The following is a 20512-nucleotide window of genomic DNA, read 5'->3' on the forward strand; positions in this document are numbered from 1 at the left end:
TGACTCCATTCACTGCGACTCTTTGGGCCCGGCTATCCAGACAGTTTCTATCTCAACGAAGCATGCACCAGTCAAAGCCAGGAGCAGCCAGTTTCTTGAGGAGAATGTTGTGGGGAATGGTGTCAAAAGCCTTACTGAAGTCAAGGTAGACCACATTCACAGCCTTTCCCTCATCCACCCAGTGCGTCACTTTGTCATAGAAGGAGACCAGGTTTGTCAAGCAGGATCTGCCTTGCATAAACCCATGCTGACTGGGCCTGATCGCAGGCTTGCCCTGCAAGTGCCACATGATGACACTCAAGATAATCTGCTCCGTGAGCTTCCCTGGCACTGAGGTCAATCATTCAGATTATTAAAATTAGCCATTCTATAATATCATGGACAAGGCAGCACACAGCTGAGCAACATAGTCACAGAAAGACAGAGATAAACTTAGGACTAAAGAGACAGATACAATGACAGTATACATGTACCTACACCAGACTGGTAGGTGAAAACCATGTTGTAGTCTTTTTTTTTTTTTTTTTCTCTCTAAGTGACATAAATTAAATGTGACACCATACACAAATGCATAGACATCCCAAGCTGGCCCATTCCAGGCCAGTAGCAAATGTTGAGGGTGAAGTAACACATTTCTTTGCAGGAGGTATCAGGTTTAACAAAGCGAAAAGACAAAAAATAACCCCCAGAGGAGGAATATCCCTATGCAACAGCATGTGCTGAGGGGTCAACTAGCTGGAAAGCAGTTTTGCTTTTCAGGAAAGGACCTATGGTTCCAGTCAGATAACAAGCTGAACATGATTCAGCAATCTGATCCTTAAGTATAGTAAGCCAAAAACATCTGAGGCTCCATTAGGTGAAACAGATTGCCAGAAGGTTGACTGAGATGATCTTTCCCCTCTATTCAGCACTGGTGAGACATATCTGGAGTGCTGGGTTCACATCTGGGCTTCACTGATTTTGACAGAAAGCAAGACTGAGCAAGATGGAGCTCCTATAATCCAATGAAATACAGTAGGTGACCTACTACAAAGAGTAATATAATCATAGAATACTTGTGTTAGAAAGGAACCAACAAGGATCACTGAGTCCAACTCATGGGTATCCAAGGGACCACCACCCCCCCCCAAAAAAAAAAAAAAAAAAAAAATCAGATCATTTTCTGAGAGCATTGTCCAAATGCTTCTTGAACTCTGGCAGGCTCGGAGCCACGACCACTTCCCTGTGGAGCCTGTCCCAGTGCCTGACCACCATCTTGGTGAAAAGCCTTTCCCTGATATCCAGCCTGAACTTCTCCTGTCACAGCTCCATGCTGTTCACTTGGGTCCTGATTCTATTCCCAGAGATCAGAGATCAGTGTCTGTTCCCCTGCCCCCCTCATGAGGAAGTTGTAGACTGCAATAAGTCTCAGTCTGCTCTTCTCCAGGCTGAACAATCCAAGTGACTTCAGCAGCTCCTCATACATCTTCCTCTCTAGACCCTTTACTATCTTTGTTGTCCTCCTTTGGACACTCTCAGTTTTATATCTTTCTTATACTGTGACACACAAAACTGCACACAGTGCTCAAGGTGAGTCTGCACTACTGCAGAGCAGAGTGGGACAATCCCTTCTCTTGACAGGCTAGAAATACTGTGCCTTATGCACCGCAGGATACAGTTGGCCCTCCTGGCCACCAAGACATGTTGCTGGCTCATGTTCAGCTTGATGTCAAGGTTAAAAATTATTTAAGTATGTCAGACAAAGATTTTGGCTATTGCAAATAAAGTAATAAGCCATAAGACTAAAAATATTCAAATAGCTTTATATAAATTGAAAGACGATAATACTATGACTCTCATATCAATTTCTGTACAGTAACTGTGGCTGTGACATCCTAATGGAGACCAAAATGGTTGCAAAAGAAATAAACACAGTATTAATGAATAATTGTAGTTATTCTCCAAGAAGATTTGGATAAATATCTTAAAAAAATAGTATCAGATAAAACTTCAGATCACAGATGCACACACTGCTTTGTCAGACATCAGCTGCTTCTTGAAACTGCAATTCAGAAAGCCTAGGCATGAGTAAACAGCTCTTATGAGATGTACATTGGACTTGTTTCAAAATGTCTCTCTCAAAAAGCCTTTCTAATTGTGATACACTTTTTTTCACATCTAAGCAGCAGATTAACACATGCAGAAAACAGGCCACTATGGAGATCTTCATCTTTTCAAAAGGAAGTTATGCTTCAAGATTCAAATACTCAGGCTTCAAGTACATGAGTATTAAATACATGGGCTTCAGGTATATAGGATGACAAAGGAAGATGAAAGAAACTGTAGCTCTCCTGATGAGCAAAACTGGAGGCATGGCTACAACTGTTGTGGAGAAGTCTGAGGTGCTTACAGTATTTTTGCCTCAGTCTTCACCAACAGGTACTCTATCCACACTACCTAATGAAGTTCCATCCCCTGTGTGAAAAGATCAAGTTTAAGATCATCTGCGGAAACTCAAGATGCACAAGTTCATGGGACCTGATGAGATGCATCTGAAGGTCACAAAGGAACTGGCAGATGAAGTTGCTAAGCCACTACTGATCATATTTGAGAAGTTGTGGCAGTCCCAGTGGAAGTTCCTAGTCACTTGAAAAGGGAAAATATAAACTTGGGGAACTACATGTCAGTCAGTCTCACCTCTGTGCCTGGTGACATCAAGAAACAGATCCTCCTGGAAATTATGCTAGGGTATGTAGAAAACAGAGAAGTGACCAGTGATAGCCAATATGACTTCACTAAAGGCAAATCATGCCCGACAAATTTGGTGGGGTCACAGCATTGGTGGATAAGGGAAGAGCAACTGATATAATCTGGACTTGTGCAAACCATTTGATACTGTCCCACATAACATTTTTTTGTCTATAAAATTGAGAGATATGGATCTGATGGACAGAATGCTCAGTGGTTAAGGAATTGGCTGGATGGTCACATTCAAAGAGTTGCAGCCAATGGCTCGATGTCCAAGCGGAGACCAGTAACAAGTGATGTCCCTCAGGAGTATGTGTTGGGACCATTCTATGATTCTATGATTCTCAGTAAGCTGACATTACCACTACAAAAGGAATTAGAATTAGAGGAATTCAGATGGAAGGGACCTACAAAGATCATCAAGTCCAACTGCCTGACCACTTCAGGGCTAACCAAAATGTAAATCATATTAGTAAGGGCATTATCCAAATGCTTCTTGAACACTGACAGACACAGAGCATCAATTACATCTCTAGGAGAGCTCAGTTACTGTAGATGACCTTATAAAGGTTTCAGCTCAGTGCTCAATGACTAATTGCATTGAGGACGCAATACAATGGGCGCACATTGAACAATTGCAATAGCCAATCAGAATGTTTACAAACTGGAAAACAAGAGGTTCTCTCTGAACACCAGGAAGCTCTTCTTTACTGTGCAGGTTACTCAGAGAAATTTTGGCATCTCCTTCCCTGGAGATCTTCAGAAGCCATGTGGACATATTCCTGTGCCTCTGGGCAGCTGTGCTTTTGCAGGTTAGGGGTGGACCAGATGACTTCTAGAGGTGCCTTCCAACCTCAAACATTCTGTGATTCTGTGATTCCGTGAAGATGTACCACATTTTGGAAATTACCAGAAAAGGATAAGGGAACAATATAGGAAACAGAATTGTGGAGCTTTGTAAACCCCTATGGAGGTGTGAAGGCTGTATGCAAATCTTGAAAGGGGTAGTCCTTGAAAGGAGTCCCCATGTGAACTTAAAAAGAAAAGGGTAGAAAAGATTATCAAGAGTAGGGTAGGTTTTATGTTTGACTGTCCAAAGAGTACTATATATAAAAGCAAATGTAGCATTCTTCTGAAAAATATATATAAAGGAGAGAAAGCTACCTTTACAGGCTCATGATCTCAGATTTTTCTACAAAGAAACAAAACCAAGCAATCAAACAGAACCTTTTTCTCCTGGACCATGGCTGGCATTTGCCCAAAGTTAAAAAATAAAATAAAATATATCTAACATGTCTAGAGAGGAAATGTATACTTTGCCCCTAGTAAGAACTGTAGGATGTCTGTGTAACTAGATGTTATGCAATCCAGTTTCTATGCTGTTGTTAAGTAAAAATTTAGGAAGATAATGTCTCAAAATAAGTTTTTAAAAAAAGATAAAATTCATATTACAGGTCTTGGAGAAGACAGTACAGAAATGTACAGAAACAGAGAAAAGACAATTTATATCCTAAAAAGATAACAATTAAAGAAGAGCAAACATTTTGAAAAGTAATAAGTACTATGTCTTCGGTATTATGACCCATTTGACAGAGGATAGACAATGACTGCTCAAAGTTCAATGAATGCTGTGTTGTCTGGAATCCAATGGAGCATTTTCCACCTACTGGATCATTTTCTCTATTAGTCATTATCAAATGTGAAAAGTATCTGGCAAGCACTAAAGTGTCATTATATGATGTTGGTAGAAGGACTAAAATGGAATGGTTGACATTCAATCTTCTGTGAGTAAAGCACTTGTATTAAATCCTATAGTATATATATAGCCAACAACTGTTTTCTCTTGCTTCATAGAATGTGCCCATTAATGAGGTGTTTCTAAACTGCTGGAAATCAAATTCATGAAGCAGAAAAGCATTGTTTAGGACTAGATATATGCAAAAGGAGAAGTTTTTTTAGGATCAGCTACATTTATGTTACCCTTACGAAGAGCAGAATGTATCTGCCCCAGTTCAGTCATTTAAAAGCTAGCCATCTGATTTTCATGTAATCTCACAAGGTTCTCTTTATAATTAAAGGAAAGAAAGAGATCTCCAGATGGCAATTCAGCTTACCACTTTCCCTCATTTTAACATTCTATTTTGGAATGCTATGATCTTGAGGTCTTGTAGTGGGTTTACGTGGCAAGGTTTTGGTAGCAGGGAGCCATAGGGGTGGTTTCTGTGAGAAAGATCTAGAAGCTGCCCCATGTTTGGGAAGGGCCCCATTGTTTTCCAGATCCGAGCCAATGAGCGATGTTGTTTTGCGCCTCTGTGAGAGCATATTTAAGACAGGGAAAAAACGCTGTGCCACACAGCAGCCGGGAGAGTCAAGGGAGTGAGAGAACAGCCTTGCACATGCCAAGGTCAGTGTAGAGGGAGGGGCAGAGGTGCTCCAGGCGCCGGAGCAGAAATCCCCTGCGGCCTGTGGTGAGGACCATGGTGAAGCAGGATGTCCCCCTGCAGCCCATGGAGTACCACGGTGGAGCAGGGTTCCATGCTGCAGCCCGTGGAGGAGACCACGGTGGAGCAGGTGGACCTGCACCGACGGAGGCTGCCGCCTGTGGAAGACCCCTGCCAGAGCAGATTCCGGGCCGGACCTGTAGCCCGTGGAGAGGAGCCCACGCAGGAGCAGGTGATCTGGCAGGAGCTGCTGCCCGTAGGGGAGCCAGGTTGGAGCAGTTTTCTCCTGAGGGATGGACCCCGTGGTAAGGACCCATATCTGGAGCAGTTCTGGAAGAGCTGCTGCCTGTGGGAAGCTCACACCGGATCAGTTCATCAAGGACTGCATCCCGTGGGTGGGACCCCACAGCACAGGGGACGAGAGTGACCGAGAAGGAGCGGCAGAGAAGAAGTGCTGTAGACTGACCATAACCCCCATTGCCCCGTTCCCCTGCACTGCTCGGGGGGAGGAGGTGGAAGAGGGTGGATGGGGGGAAGGTGCTTTTGGTTTGTTTTTTTTTTTCCTTTGTTTTCTCACTTCTCTCGCTTGTTAGTAATAGGCAATAAATCTTACTATCTCCTTATGCCGAGTCTGTTTTGCCCGTTACAATAATTATTGCGTGATTTTCTCGTCCTTATCTCAATCCTTGAGCCCTTTTCACATATTTTCTCCCCATTCCTCTTTGAGGAGGGGGAGTGAGAGAGCGGCTGTGGTGGAGCTCGGCTGCCCACTCGAGCAGAACCATGACAGGTCTCTTCCAACCTAGACAATTCTGTGATTCTGTGATTCTGTGAATAGTCCTATGGAGGTATCTCTGTCTGAGAGGGACCTTCATGTTTTTATACCTATATGACTAATTTTTTCATGTTCAGATTAGATTAGATGAATCTTGTCTTCATCAATCTTTTATTTTTCCTTGAGAAATATATATATATATATATATATATCCATTGTATATCATTCATATGAGGCTAATTATTTTCTTTTAACTTTTAAAGAAAATGCACTTGCATTTCTCATAAAATTCAGTCAGGAAATCTTCAGTTTAAAGTCAGATTTCATGAAATTATATCCAGGTGGAAAAAAGGAGTGTTTTGTTTTGTTTTGTTTTGTTTTGTTTTGTTTTTTTCTGAAAGAAATTTTGCAACTTTAACTTATAGAGTTTGACTATAATACACATGTAAGAGCAAATTGTGTTTTGTTGCCAAGACAACAAAAGTAAAAAGCAAGAAAACTAATGGAAGCAATTTACAGCTCTGTAGGACAGCCAGAGATACAATAATGTAGCATGTTTCTTAGAAAAGAAAACAATATGATCTATCAAAAGTTCTCATTTTATTGCAAGAAAAAAAGAAACACATGACAATAAGGCAAATCACATTTCCAATAACCCCAAATAAGGTTTTTTTAATAGCCCATCAGGTGAATATGAGGCAGCACATGTATTTCAATCAAAGAAATTCATTCTCACTCACCTCCACCTATGTCATCCCATATGAGGAAGGAAAGAAATGCTCAGTTTTGTTGTTATTATTTTTGTTATTGCAGTGGAATCCCTGTTCCTTTATTCTTTTTCTTTCCAAACAGTTTAATATTGTTTTCAGAAACATTTAAAATTGTAACAAGGGAAGTGTGATCCAACATTTTTATTGCAGAGCTACGCTGAAGAGGACATAGGCCTAGAACACAACAAAAACAAAAGAATACCCATCTCTGAGAAAAGATTAAACACTGTTCTTAAAAACCTACAGCCAAATTGTGGCCTCTGATTTTATAACAGATTTTCTATTGAATCTAGCATGAATTATGGTTCCAATAGCTTCCAATACCTTTCTTTCATAGTCCCAATCATCTTTATTAAGATTTGAAAAGTTGCAAAGATATTGTTTGAAAATTTTCCAAAAAAATGCTGAACAGTATCTAAAAATTGACATTGAATAATTTTAACTGGTTCACAACGCACCACTCAGAGTCAATGCAATAGAGTTTATCCTTGAAAAGTAATATTTTTTTCTGCCATTAGATTCCTAAAATGCATTACGGGAGAGCAGATTAAAAAAAAATAATAAAAAAATAAAGTGCAGTGAGTCCACATTTTTCCTCTAAGCTAACGTTTGCTTTCTCATGCAAATAAATAAATAAATAAATAAAATATAATAATAATAATAATAATAATAATAATAATAATAATAATAATAATAATAATAATAATAATAATAATAATAAAGGAATTAAAAGATGAAAGAAAAATTTAAAGCTGCTATCTGACTGCAATGGTGCCAAGTTGGGTCACGGATATTTATGGATTTTTGGAGTTATTGTTTTGTGTTTTTTTTTCACACCTCCAGTGACAAAAGATGTCATTGTCATTTATGTGGCTGAAAATTAAGCCATAGCTAAGCATATATCAAGATGTCTACAGTTCACTTATACAAACTCTGAACATTAGGTCACCTGAACTAAATCTGTTTAAACCTCTGAAGTAATAAGGTAGGAAAGATGGTATTGTAGAGATTCAAATGCTGTTTCCATCCCATGGAGTTCAGAATCACATTACACACAGAATATAATTAACTCTACTGTATTCTATTCTAAATAGCAGGTTAAGAGAGTAGAATTCATCTATTAGCATAAACAGAATTAGAGCAATGACATGTACAATGTTAACTAAGATATCAGCAGAAATTGAGTTACAGAAGAAAATGAGACAAAATGCATAGTCATATCTAGGGAGTGATTTGAACTATAATTAAAATCACAAACTAGAAATTAATATAGGAGTCTGGAAGATGATCGAGATTTTCAGATAATGGATTAATATATAAAACAGCAGGTAAAGCAGAGAATGAAAATTTTTACAGAGGTAAAGAATTATAACATTGGAACTATGTAATTCCCAGACCTTAAAAAGCAAAAGATAAAAAGACAGCATGAGAATGTGACATTCTAATGGTGGAGTTCATCTAAACTATCTTATAGTAATCTAAAATCTAGGCTTCTCAACTAGGTCATTTATCTGGGTTTCTCATACTGTTCACTGAAAAGATAGAAAACTCAAAGGTGGATCACCCTGCATTTATTATGATGGACTGAATTACCCAGATAAACTTTATCTTTCCAACTGCATATGAAAGGAGACTGGACAACCCTTTGAAACTGCACTTCTACTTTTTAAATAGCTAATAATAATGCAGATTAATCCCAACCAAACTTAAAACACGTGTGCAAGGAATAAATTTCTTCAAATATCTAGCTTTAATCTGTGCACAAATAAAAATTCAGCTGATTGAATATCTGAAACACTTCCAGTGAAACAAATGCTGTGAATCCATACAAAAGACTTTAGATTTATTCCACAATGAAACTGGAAGGAGACTGTTTGTCAAAAACATTTAAAAACCTTGCCCCTCAGAAAAAGTGAAAGGATTTTTTAAAAGCTGTACATTGCAGTAAAGAAGACAGCATGAAACCAAATAGCGACGATCGTCAGAAAGGCTGACTATTGAAACTTCTTATCCTATTACTGCTGAACAATAGAGATTGATGGAAAGGCTTTATTTATATGATCTAACATAATCATGTTAGTGAGAGGAAAGTGCAAATGTTTCCAGGAAACATTCTGACTCATTTATATAAATTCAAAATCCCAGATTTGTGCGTGTTGTTCAAGCTCTGTAAAATCCATATCAGGAACAAACATTCAGACTAAATATATTTATTAAAAGGATAACACGACTTCCTTGTATCTTCTTTCTTTCTTTCTTTCTTTCTTTCTTTCTTTCTTTCTTTCTTTCTTTCTTTCTTTCTTTCTTTCTTTCTTTCTTTCTTTCTTTCTTTCTTTCTTTCTTTCTTTCTTTCTTTTCTTCCCATGAAAGCGGTATTTTGAAAGTGTCACTTTTAAAATTCAAGTTATACAAATCATAACACTTCCCATAAGGTGAAGTTGATCCCACTCCAGTCTGTGCCATTCAGATCAGGTCTGATATTACTTTTGCTCTATGTAGTAAGAGCATCTCAAAAAAAAAAAAAAAAAAAAAAAAAAAAAAGATTTTTAGGACTACTTCCTGTCATGCAGTAATTCATATTTCTGTAATAGAATTTCCAGCAAATGTCTAAGCTCTTGTTAAGCTCATATAACAATAACATTAGAATGGCTTGTTGTGAACTCTATCACCTTAGTCCAGTGTATTCGTGCATTAACACAGGCACATATGTTTCATAAAAACAGTGGTTCATGCAAATGCCAGGGTGCTTTGGCATGTGACAGTGCGATCGACTTCAAATCTCAAGAAGTTAAAGCAATGAAAAAATGTCTCATGAAGTAAAAATCTGCAGTCCTCTAAGCTTATTTCAAAAATTGAATGTCATAATTAAAGATGGCATAGGCTCCTCTGTGAAATCTACTCTCAGCGGTGAAAAGGACAATAATGCAACACTGCTTTTAGGCTCAATCTGTAACATACAGTAACTGACTAATGATCTAGTTTCTTTTAAAGGTGTGGACCTTTAGATATTCAACATATTCAAGATATTCAAAATTTAGAGATTTAAGATATTCAGCTAAGGTAAACTGATGTACATCCTTTCTTCAACAAAGCTATGTCAACTTATATCAAATGGAATCTGAACCATTTTTTAAGGATCTTTCCAGTGCTCACATTTTCTTAATTTGTCTAATAAGCCACACAGCTTTGCCTAGTCAGTAAAATTTGAAATCTCACTACTCTACTCTGTTGCCACTTCTCTACACAAAGAGAGTGTCAGCAAGAAAAAGTGTGCTCGTGCAAGTTTTTGTGTTTGTTTCTTTAACGCATGAATTGTAAAAAGAATAACAGTTATAGAAGTATATGCTCCTTTTCTAAGAAATGAAAATACTAGAAATCATATCAAGTTCTGACTACAAAGGAACCTGAAGTTATTAGCTTCAGCAAAGATGAGGTTTAGGTTTTTATGTTTGTTTTGTTTTGTCCATTTTTGCATTGATTTCTTCCTTCAGGTTTCTTTTCCTTGGTTTACCTCAGTAGAAATGTAGAACATAAAGTGCTTAAAAGAAGATGTATCTAAACAGGGCAAGGCAATACATTGACTAATGAACATCTCACAAGGTACATCTATATGAAAGAATAACTTTGAAACTCTTCGTTCGCTAAACACGTTCATTATATTCACTTTAGACCATGTAATTGTATGGCAAATTGAATCACACTAGTGAGCTGAAAGCAACTTAGGCAAGATCATTATTGTTTATTACTCCCATTATAGAATTTAACTTAATTTGCAAACCTGGATTATTGCCTTGACAGTGAAAAGCAGCCAAAATCTTATTCTGTGTACATTATATACCTTTTGATAAGCATATCTAAGTGTGTGTGCTTATATATTATTTATTCCATAACAACTTGTCCAACTAAATGCATTTAGATGTTGATTTCTTTTCCTGGACAATAGTTTTATATTTAGTATCCAATTGGATTCTCACTGTAAGATTCCATCACATTTAAGGTTTTTTTATACAGCAAAAGCAATGTTTTTACATTCCCATATACATTAGTCAGATGTACAAAGTATCTCGCTCACACTGAAATGATGATACTTTCTAATTTAGTTCCTTAAAAAAAAGAACTGTTCATATGATCTCCCTGTACACTCTACTCAGTCTGGCCAGTCACAGAGTTTGACGCTGACTTACACTAATATTTGGTAGAACCAAATAAAATGTGCAGCACTGTCCTGCTGTAAAATCTGCGTGCAAATAAAGTTTTTGAAGTTTATAATATCACATTAAATTTTGCATGAATCCCGGTCTCTGGAATTGTCAAATGCTTAGTGCTTCGGAGAAAGGCAGGTCTGGAGTCACACAGAATCACAGAATCACAGAATTTCTAGGTTGGAAGAGACCTCAAGATTATCGAGTCCCGAGTCCAAACATAAAACCCAACAGCCATGTTAAACAGACAGGATACAGGATGAGAAAAAAAGGGCTCACTCAGACTCCTGCTTCTTATGTTACTAAGCAGTTAAGAGAGAACAAAAGAGCTGTCCTGCAACAAAACTACATCTATTAACAGCCTAAGTCATGTGCCATAATCATCATGCCTGTGCAGTTCTCTAGCCTCTGCAACCTCCAGCTTAAAGATGGAAACTGAGGAAGTATTTTATAATGAGAAAATACCATCATCAACATTTTGTTTTGTTTGTTTTGATTTTATTGTAGCTTCACACATACCAAAATGGTATAGAGGTTTTCAAGACTCTTTACTTTATTCTCGGATCCTTGGATGAAGGGATATGCAGGGAAAATTTATCAATTGTTGTAATTATAACTAAAGAAAGGGGCTGTAATTACAGCATCAGGAATAGCTGTGCATTACCATGCTTGTACTTTTTTGGTCAGCTCTGCTATGTAGTTTTTGAGTGTTAGCATGCCTTGTGAAGGACTGTCCTTGTATTTTCACTGAGATATGTGATTATAATCTCTGCCAGTAGAGGACATAAATACTAAAACCTATCTATTTTATACATTGTTTTAAAGCTGTTGCTCAAGAAACGGTACCTAAATTCTTTGTGCTGGTTAAAAGGTGCTCTTTTTCTAAAGTTGTGCAGATGGATACCCTCTGCTGTTGCAGACTCACTATGATAGAAAGCTGAGCATTAAAAGAAGACACTACAAGAAAAAAAAAAAAAACAGTTGTTAATTTAAGATATGGCTTGAAGGATTTGAAAGTGTGAGGAAAAGGGATTTTTCTTTTTTTATTATTATTATTATTTTTTAATTTAAAACAAACAAACTCAGTTGTTTCCTGTGATAGTTTACTGAAACAGATAAACAGATTGGATATATGGAAGAGCATCTGTCACTGCTCTTTAGTATCAACAGTAAGATGCAGTTAGTCACTTATTGCTAAGCTGTTTTTAACTTAAATAACGCACATACTTTTTCACAAACATGTTTGTTTGTGTTTTGCTGCAAAATATTGTGACCTGTTTTCTAAATTAAAGTTAGCCATTTCAATACCATATTTAACTGTTAGATAATTATGGCTTCCTCCCAAATGGGTGATAAAAGAAGGATTCACATCCTCTTCCATCAGTCAAAACTAGTCCAAGCAAAGTTACAGAGTCTCTCTCTCTCTTTCATTAAAGGAGAAGAACATTCAGAGAATTCATGAGGAATTTGCATTAAATATCTTCCATAAGATACAATTTGATTGTAGACCTGTATTAGATAGCACACCTGGGCTAGATGCTTAATTTAAACAAAGTCTAGAAAGTTTCATTCCACCAAGAGAAGTCAGATCCTATCCCTAATGAAGGTATGGATTTGATATACAAGTATATCTGATTATTGATTGCAATTCTCTACAAGTGTCAGGACATTTCACATCAGGAACAGCTTCCAAAGTCAAATTATCAAAGTTAGTTCTATAACCATGCAAAAATTTACTACAGAAAAAGGGTAGAAGGACAGCTGGGAGGATGAGGACAGATGACCTATGCTAGATCAGGGATTACTCATTTCAACTTGGTTGACATGGCATGACATTTAGAAACATACATTATATCCTAAGACACTGTGCAAATCCAGATATCTTTCAAATGAAATCAAGAATGATGGCTGAAAAACTGTGAGGCATTTGGCCAAAGCAGTTCATCCAAATATAATAACTTTGTTTAGTAACAAAAACTATGTAGATTAGTTTGTACAATGGACAACTCTGGAATTCAACTGACATTACAATAATGATAATTAGGCTTTGCAATTCTTTTACACATATTTCATTCAATTATAAATTTGTATTAGCAAACTTGCTTCCTAAAATCTGATATGCACAGATAAACAGAGTATTAATGTATTGGCCTTAAGTCATTCATTTTCATTTTAAATCCCACAGTGCTTATTACATTTAGTAGGTGACAAGCAAGGTAACTGCAAAATCTGAAGTTTACAAAATTATGTGAGTTAATCCAAACCAGAGGATTAAGTAAAATGTTAGAGAGAACTAAACAAATGAATTGAAGGGGGAAATGACTTTCAGAATAAGTCCAAAACAATTTATACATGAAGAAAATATTAAGGTACTTGCTTACCTCTGTTTCAAGGTAGGAACCACTAGTCATTGCAGTAATTGAGAGATATTTGCTTAATTTACAACTGCATTCTGAAGGCAAACAGAACATTAGGCTGCATAAGAAGTAAGATGATGAATACCACAGAGTTTCAAAGTTCTTTTGTATAAATCAATACTTTGGCATCATCTGGAACATTGTAGGCAGTACTGAATGGCACTGAGAGATAGATTATACACAAGATCCCAGCCTTTACATATTATTTGAACTCCTCCCAGGTTTTGCAAGATCAAGAAAGAATCTGTGCAGAGCTGAAGCGAATGAGTTTCCAATAGCAAAATAAGACAATTGGGAATGAAGGTGAAGGTTACCTACATCTCCTGTTTGCTGTTCCCAGAAAGTCTATGTTTTCTTGGTTACTTACTTCAGAAATAGTAGCTTGATAGAAGGATGGGAAGAATGACCAATGTCAAGGAAGACACTCATTTAAAAACAGGATGAAAATGGTCACAGAAGATAAATATCCATTTATCTGTTCTTTTGGTCTTACACCACAATTAGAAAGACAGCACAGTAATAAGAAAACAAAGAAAGAAAGAAAGAAAGAAAGAAAGAAAGAAAGAAAGAAAGAAAGAAAGAAAGAAAGAAAGAAAGAAAGAAAGAAAGAAAGAGAGAAAGAGAGAGAGAGAAAGAGAGAGAGAGAGAGAGAAAGAGAGAAAGAGAAAGAGAGAGAGAGAGAGAGAGAAAGAAAGAAAGAAAGAAAGAAAGAAAGAAAGAAAGAAAGAAAGAAAGAAAGAAAGAAAGAGAAAGAAAGAAAGAAAGAAAGAAAGAAAGAAAGAAAGAAAGAAAGAAAGAAAGAAAGAAAGAAAGAAGAAAGAAAGAAAGAAAGAAAGAAAGAAAGAAAGAAAGAAAGAAAGAAAGAAAGAAAGAAAGAAAGAAAGAAAGAAAGAAAGAAAGAAAGAAAGAAAGAAAGAAAGAAAGAAAGAAAGAAAGAAAGAAAGAAAGAAAGAAAGAAAGAAAGAAAGAAAGAAAGAAAGAAAGAAAGAAAGAAAGAAAGAAAGAAAGAAAGAAAGAAAGAAAGAAAGAAAGAAAGAAAGAAAGAAAAAGAAAGATCAACAACAACAAAACAGAGTAAAAAACAACAGGAGAAAAGGCTTCTTCACATAATATGTAATTGGACTGCGGGACTAGTTTACAGCAGCTGAAGAATACTAACATGGAAACAAAAACTGCAAAACTGTATTCCTCAAGACATGAACTGGAAACTTGCCATGAGAGGTCACTTCAGTGGTATACATGTATCTGATTTCTTAGTATATTTAGTTAATGGCTATTTAGTGTAAAAGTCTAGGATGAGATGCAGGAGAAAGTATAAATTAAACACCCAGGTACATAAAGAAAGGTACACACAAGAAAGATGATGTCAGAGAGCAGGACTCCTAGGTCCCTGATTGATGGACTGTTGAAGGAATCAACCAAAGCCTAGAGGAAGTTCAGCCTGAACTTTCCAGCTGATAAGGAGAGAAACAAGATTATCCTTAGTCCAAAAGGAAAGATCAAAATTATTATGGCATAGTTGAGGTGAGCCCTTGGATTTTATAAAGCTTACTATAAGATGCTTAAAAGAAGAACCAAAGGCATAAAAAGATAAGGATACAGATGATTTGGAAAAGAATAAACACAGGGAAAAGGAGAGGAGCAGGAATAAAGGAGCTGACCACATGTAAGCAAACTGGCAATATACTTGTTAGCATAGCCTGTGCCTGACTGCTGTGCTACCTCCTCAGTAAAGTTTATTCTAACTTTCTGTGCGAGTGTGTTCTCCAGTGTGCAGTGTATGCATAAAGTTGACAGCAAACTTCAGACCTCACAATTAGAGCCATGGTGCCACCAACTGGAGAAGGGACAATGGGCCACAGGTCAGCTGGGGGGCAGCAACTTGAGCTGCTGGTGTCTGAGGGCCAGCCTAGGACAAACTAAATGATCAGAGCCAGCTACTGGCAAATCTCTCTGTGTTTGTGTGTGTGTATGATATTAGTAAAGCCACACCCTGATCTGCAGAGCTGGGACCATCTGCATTGCTTGTGTTTTACTTGTGCTTTACTTGTGCTTTACACGTGATACTTGTGCTATTGTGGCTGCCAGTAAAGGCACTGCTCTTGCGACTGTCTTAATCTGTATAGTGGCTGTTAGTGTTGTGCATGCATCCACATGTTTGGAGCTGCCTGTTACTGGTTAGATCTGAAAATGGGCTCATCAGCAGCCACATCAATCAGACTGGGACAGAAGGAATCCACAGAAGCCCATCACGTTTGGAAACCTTTAAAGATCTTTCAAAGATCATCTAGTCCAATGTCATTTGGTCCAAATTTTTTCTTATGCTGATGAACTTGCACTTCTTTTGAAGGCTCTGGTACTAGTAATTGTATAAGATTGATTCAACCACATGGGCCTTGTATATGACACTGTATACCACTTTTTTATAACTTCCTGTGTAAAAACAACCAACCAACACCACCAACACCACCAACAACAAAAACATCTTTCCTTAACTACTAAATGTTACATGGTACTGTGCCAGAAATATTCACAATTATCCAGAAACTACATCAACTCATTTTTTTTAACTAAATAAAAAGAACATACGAACTGTTTGTGCTTAATATTTGTACCATCCTTGCCTATAAAATTCCCAATTCCATTTCACTGTGACAAACAACCTGTAACAAAAAAATTAATATTTACTATGGTAAGTACCATGCATATGGATCATATTTCATGCAAGATATTTTTCAAAGTTAATGTTACATAGGTAACAATTTTCCTGGGCATAAAATTGAGTTAACTTAAGAAAGACCTATAAAAATTAGGTTGCGTATATCAAATACAGTAGTGAAATGTCATACTTGAATCTATTGCAGTAGTCTGTAACTGTGTATACGCAGAACATTGGTTCACAATAGAGTGGTGATTTGATCTGAATTATAAAAAATAAAAAAATAATAAAAAAAAGATTTGAATTTTTGGCAATGAATTACACATCACTGTGCAATACATTGCCAAAATGCAATACTATGTACATCCAAACACTTGGGAAAATCACTATTTATTCAATGTTTTTTAACTGCATGCTTAAATGGACCGATGGACCCTCAAAAAGCAGAGTATTGCCAGGATGCATAAACAATTTATTTTAAATGGCCAAAGGTAGGTTTTCAGAGGAAAGCTTCCATGTACACGTAATAACAAGTGCAAAATTTTAGCAGCTGCATCAAAGAAGTCCAGAAGCATATTCGCACCATTAGTTACCCTGATACCATCTGCAGTACCTCCCGTGAAATTACAAATATTTTCAATATGGTTTAAATGGCTGATTTACTTTTCAGCAAAGAACAAAACTCTATAATGAACGAACAGCTATTGAAATAAAAAACTGTAAGTCAATAGTGTAAACAGCAGTCTAATACTAATAGGTAAAAAGTCTTTTGGTTATTTTTGTTGTTGTTTTCTCAAAAATATTTTAGTCAATACTAGAAGTCAAAGATTAACAACTCTTTATACTGGAATGTAGAACTTCATGTAAGTGATGAATGGTCATTTTTGGCTTCGGTCCAGCCCCTCAGTGACCACAGACAGATATATGGGAACTATTTTCTATAAGATCTTTCGTACTCTTTGGCTTCTTTGTTGAGACTGCTTTAATTGTACTATTTTGTGTTGTTACAAAATTGGCTTTTTTGCTTTTGTGTTAACCTGGTAACAAAATTAAATATTCTAGAAGACACCCTGCAACTGTAAAATAGCCACTGTATATCTAGATAGGTTGCTATATTAGTTTGTTATATATATATACACATATATATATATATGGTTGCTATAGTATGTGCATAACCTAGACTTATGTACATATATATAAACGTATACATATACATATATATATATTTAGATGAAACTCTAGGTTGTGCATAAATAATATAAATATGTATATATATATATACATGTATGTAGTCCATTATAAAGTAAGACATATAAGACTTAATGAGATATGAAATATTTTCAGTCTGTTATTCAACCTATCAGTTATGTATCTTGTGCTTTTGAATGACTAATTACAAAATCATAAATGTCATCCACTTTGTCTTTTGTCATCCTCAAAGACTGCAATGGTTCCTCAAATAGACCAGCTTAATTAAATAGACCAGCTTAATTAAACATTAGCAAAACCTCATTTTTTTCTGCATACTTGTATCTGATACCTTAACAACTCCTCTCTGCCACTTCTTCCTGCTCACACTTTTCTCTTGCTCCAGCATGGGCACTCCACAGTCTACAGTTTCCTTCAGGATTTATCCACCTGCTTCAGCATAAGGTCCTCTATGGGCTGCAGCATGGATGTCTGCTCCACCATGGTCCATTGGACTGTGGGTGAATCTCATCCAGTGCATACAGCACCTTCTCATCTTTTCTCACCTTGGTGTCTGCAAGGTTGTTCCTCAAAGTTTTTTTCTTCAGTCCTTACTGCCAGAAGGTTTTGTTGTTGATGGTGGTGGTGGTGGTTTGTTTGTCTGTTTGTTGGTTGGTTGGTTGGTTGGTTGGTTTTACCTTTTCTTTAGCCCGTTTCCATGAGGCTCAGGCCTCTTGGCTGCTGGGTCCAGCTATGCCCTGCACTGGGGCCATTGGAGCCAGCTGGAACTGGCTGTGTCTGGTATGGGGCAGCCCTGGCTTCTCCTTACAGAAGCCACCCCTGATGTCCCTGCTGCCTGCTGGTGTCTTGACATAGAGGCTGTAATCTGTTCTCAAAAGAATATCCCCCAAATTCCAGATGAGGAGAAACAGAAATGTATTACTGTTACTGCCAGGTACTGACTCACTGCAGGTACTGAACTCTCATCCATGATGGATAATTTTCTAATTGTCAATAATAGATTTAACATAATGACTCTGACAAAGTGACTAGAAAAATAACATAGTGAAACACTTCCAAAGCAAGGACATTTCCTTTGCTTCAGTTTTATTACTATTTACTCACATTTTAAATATCCAAAGATGTTTCTTTAGGACTTAGATGCATGTAAGAAATGCAATTACATTCCTCAAATCTTCAGGAAGCAAGGTCATTAAATGTACAAATACAGCAAACATTCTGTGTATTGAAAATAGGCTTAAAAAGCAGCAAGCACATGGAATTATAAATGTTAATATCCAAAAAATAAATTATTACAATCAGTCATCATTTATGACTTTTTGCATGCAAAACCAGAAACAGTCGTTCTTTAGGATTAAATACACATCCACAGCAATTATTGCTTTGACAGTAAAATGAGAGTATATATAAATTACCCTATGAAAACAAAACACTTACATAAATGGAAATAACCCATAGATTCAGGGAAATTTGAAAATGCCCTTGACATCCTTTTACTTTGCATCTTCCCAGTCTCTAGAATATGCTGAGAAGACCTCCTCTGTATATTCACATTTCTATTTTTTTTATTTTTATTTTTTAAAGCTAAACAAAACTTTATTTCAGGGCTTGAAATAGTCCCTATAGATTCTTGATGGTTTAAAGTCAAAAGCTGGGATACTGGTCAAGACAAAAAATAACAATATTATGTTGCATAATAACAAAGACTGCTGGACAAATAAAAGTAAATCAGCTGCTTTCTTTTATTCCATTTCCTTTTCAGAGGCCGATTAGAATTTCCCATTTCAAAGCATTTCAAATTAAAGCACAAGACAAGAGGAAAACCTTTTGGGTGTCTTTATTATGCTTTCATAGTCCATCCTTCCTATCCTGCTTCTTTTCTGCCATTATGCAGCTAGCTTCCAAATGTCATTAATTCACCTTTATCATCATTTACAATTTCTCACTTTCCTACTTTCAGTACTAGTAGTTTAACTTTTCTTTCAACTCAGAAGTAGCATAAGTCTTCAATAATGTTTCAGATACCCTGGTTTCATACAGAAACTTCTAATTAACATTGATAGCCTGGGAAAGACTCAGAGTATTCATGGCAAACAGTGTTTTGAGAGGTATCTTTCAGTAGAACACAGTGGAAAAAACATAAAGGACATCCAGACCAATAATTTCACAAAACACAATGCTGTACCATTCAAACTTTTCAGACCCTCCCAAGGAGGGAATTCAAGTTAAATATGCTACAAACAATGTCACTGAATCAAAGTCAAATATGCTGGGCATGAATGCACCATATGGAGGTATCCAGCCATCTTGGATATCCCTAAGAAATAAACTGAATGCCCCTGAATTCTACAATGTACACAGTGTTTATAGTCTGGTGGGATATTTGACATGGCAAGGAGGACATTGCAACCAGGTGTAAAAGAAAACTATCTAGTGTTATCATTGCTATCAACCTACCAACCACCTATTGGTTACTCTAAAAATACTGTTTCCATACTATAACATTTACAACCTGCAAAAAGACAGATTTTTCCTTTATAAAGGACAACATAAAGCCCAGTTTTTGCTTAATTGTTGTATCTATGATTTTTGCCAAGATATTTCTAGAAGTATGAAATTGTGATACAACAACAACAATAAGAGGAATTATGTATGGAATAACATGGAAATGTATGTAAAAGTATGGAATACCATACTTTTATTTTTATCTCAAATTAATGTATTGTTTGGAAGACATAACATAGGACTGGAAATATACTCTTTCATCATCATCTGTTGCTTCCTCTCATTATCATTAGCTTTTCCAATTCCATCCAGAACATTAAATTTTCTACCACTACTGTAATTTAGAAGGATGATCCTGATTGTTTTATAACTGGGAAATTGCATCTAACTTCTAGCATAAATTTATTCATGATCAACACACACTTGTTGTTTTTCTTTAATCCTTTAGCAACACCTCATGTGTTGTGCTCAGTGATAAACATTATCTTTTATAAAGCTGTACTTCATGGATATAGATGTATATAAACTTAGGTTTGCATCGTATTCAAGATCAGGAATATCATACAATCATAGAATCAGCCTGACCTTCCCCTGACCCAGCTCCATGTTGTTTCCTCAGATCCTGTCGCTGTCCCAGAGAGCAGAGATCAGCACCTGCCCCTCTGCTCCCCTTATGAGGGAGCTGCCACCCTCCCCTCAGCCTGCTCTTCTCCAGGCTGAACAATCCAAGTGACTTAAGCAGCTCCTCATACATCTTCCTCACTAGACCCTTTACTATCTTTGTTGTCCTCCTTTGGACACTCTCAA

The 20512-nt window shown here is 36.7% G+C and overlaps 1 protein-coding gene and 1 long non-coding RNA gene across 3 annotated transcripts in view; one reads left to right on the forward strand and one right to left on the reverse strand.

The window, feature by feature from the left end:
* Positions 1-20512, reverse strand: part of LOC311433715 — a 690320-nt gene that overhangs the window by 559854 nt on the left and 109954 nt on the right. The window lies entirely within an intron of this gene.
* The window catches only part of MANEA (mannosidase endo-alpha), a 219182-nt gene that overhangs the window by 45147 nt on the left and 153523 nt on the right, over positions 1-20512 (forward strand). The gene's annotated exons all lie outside the window — the stretch shown is intronic.

This window comes from Aythya ferina (assembly GCF_964211825.1).
Source record: "Aythya ferina genome assembly, chromosome: 3".
Classification (NCBI taxonomy): domain Eukaryota; kingdom Metazoa; phylum Chordata; class Aves; order Anseriformes; family Anatidae; genus Aythya; species Aythya ferina.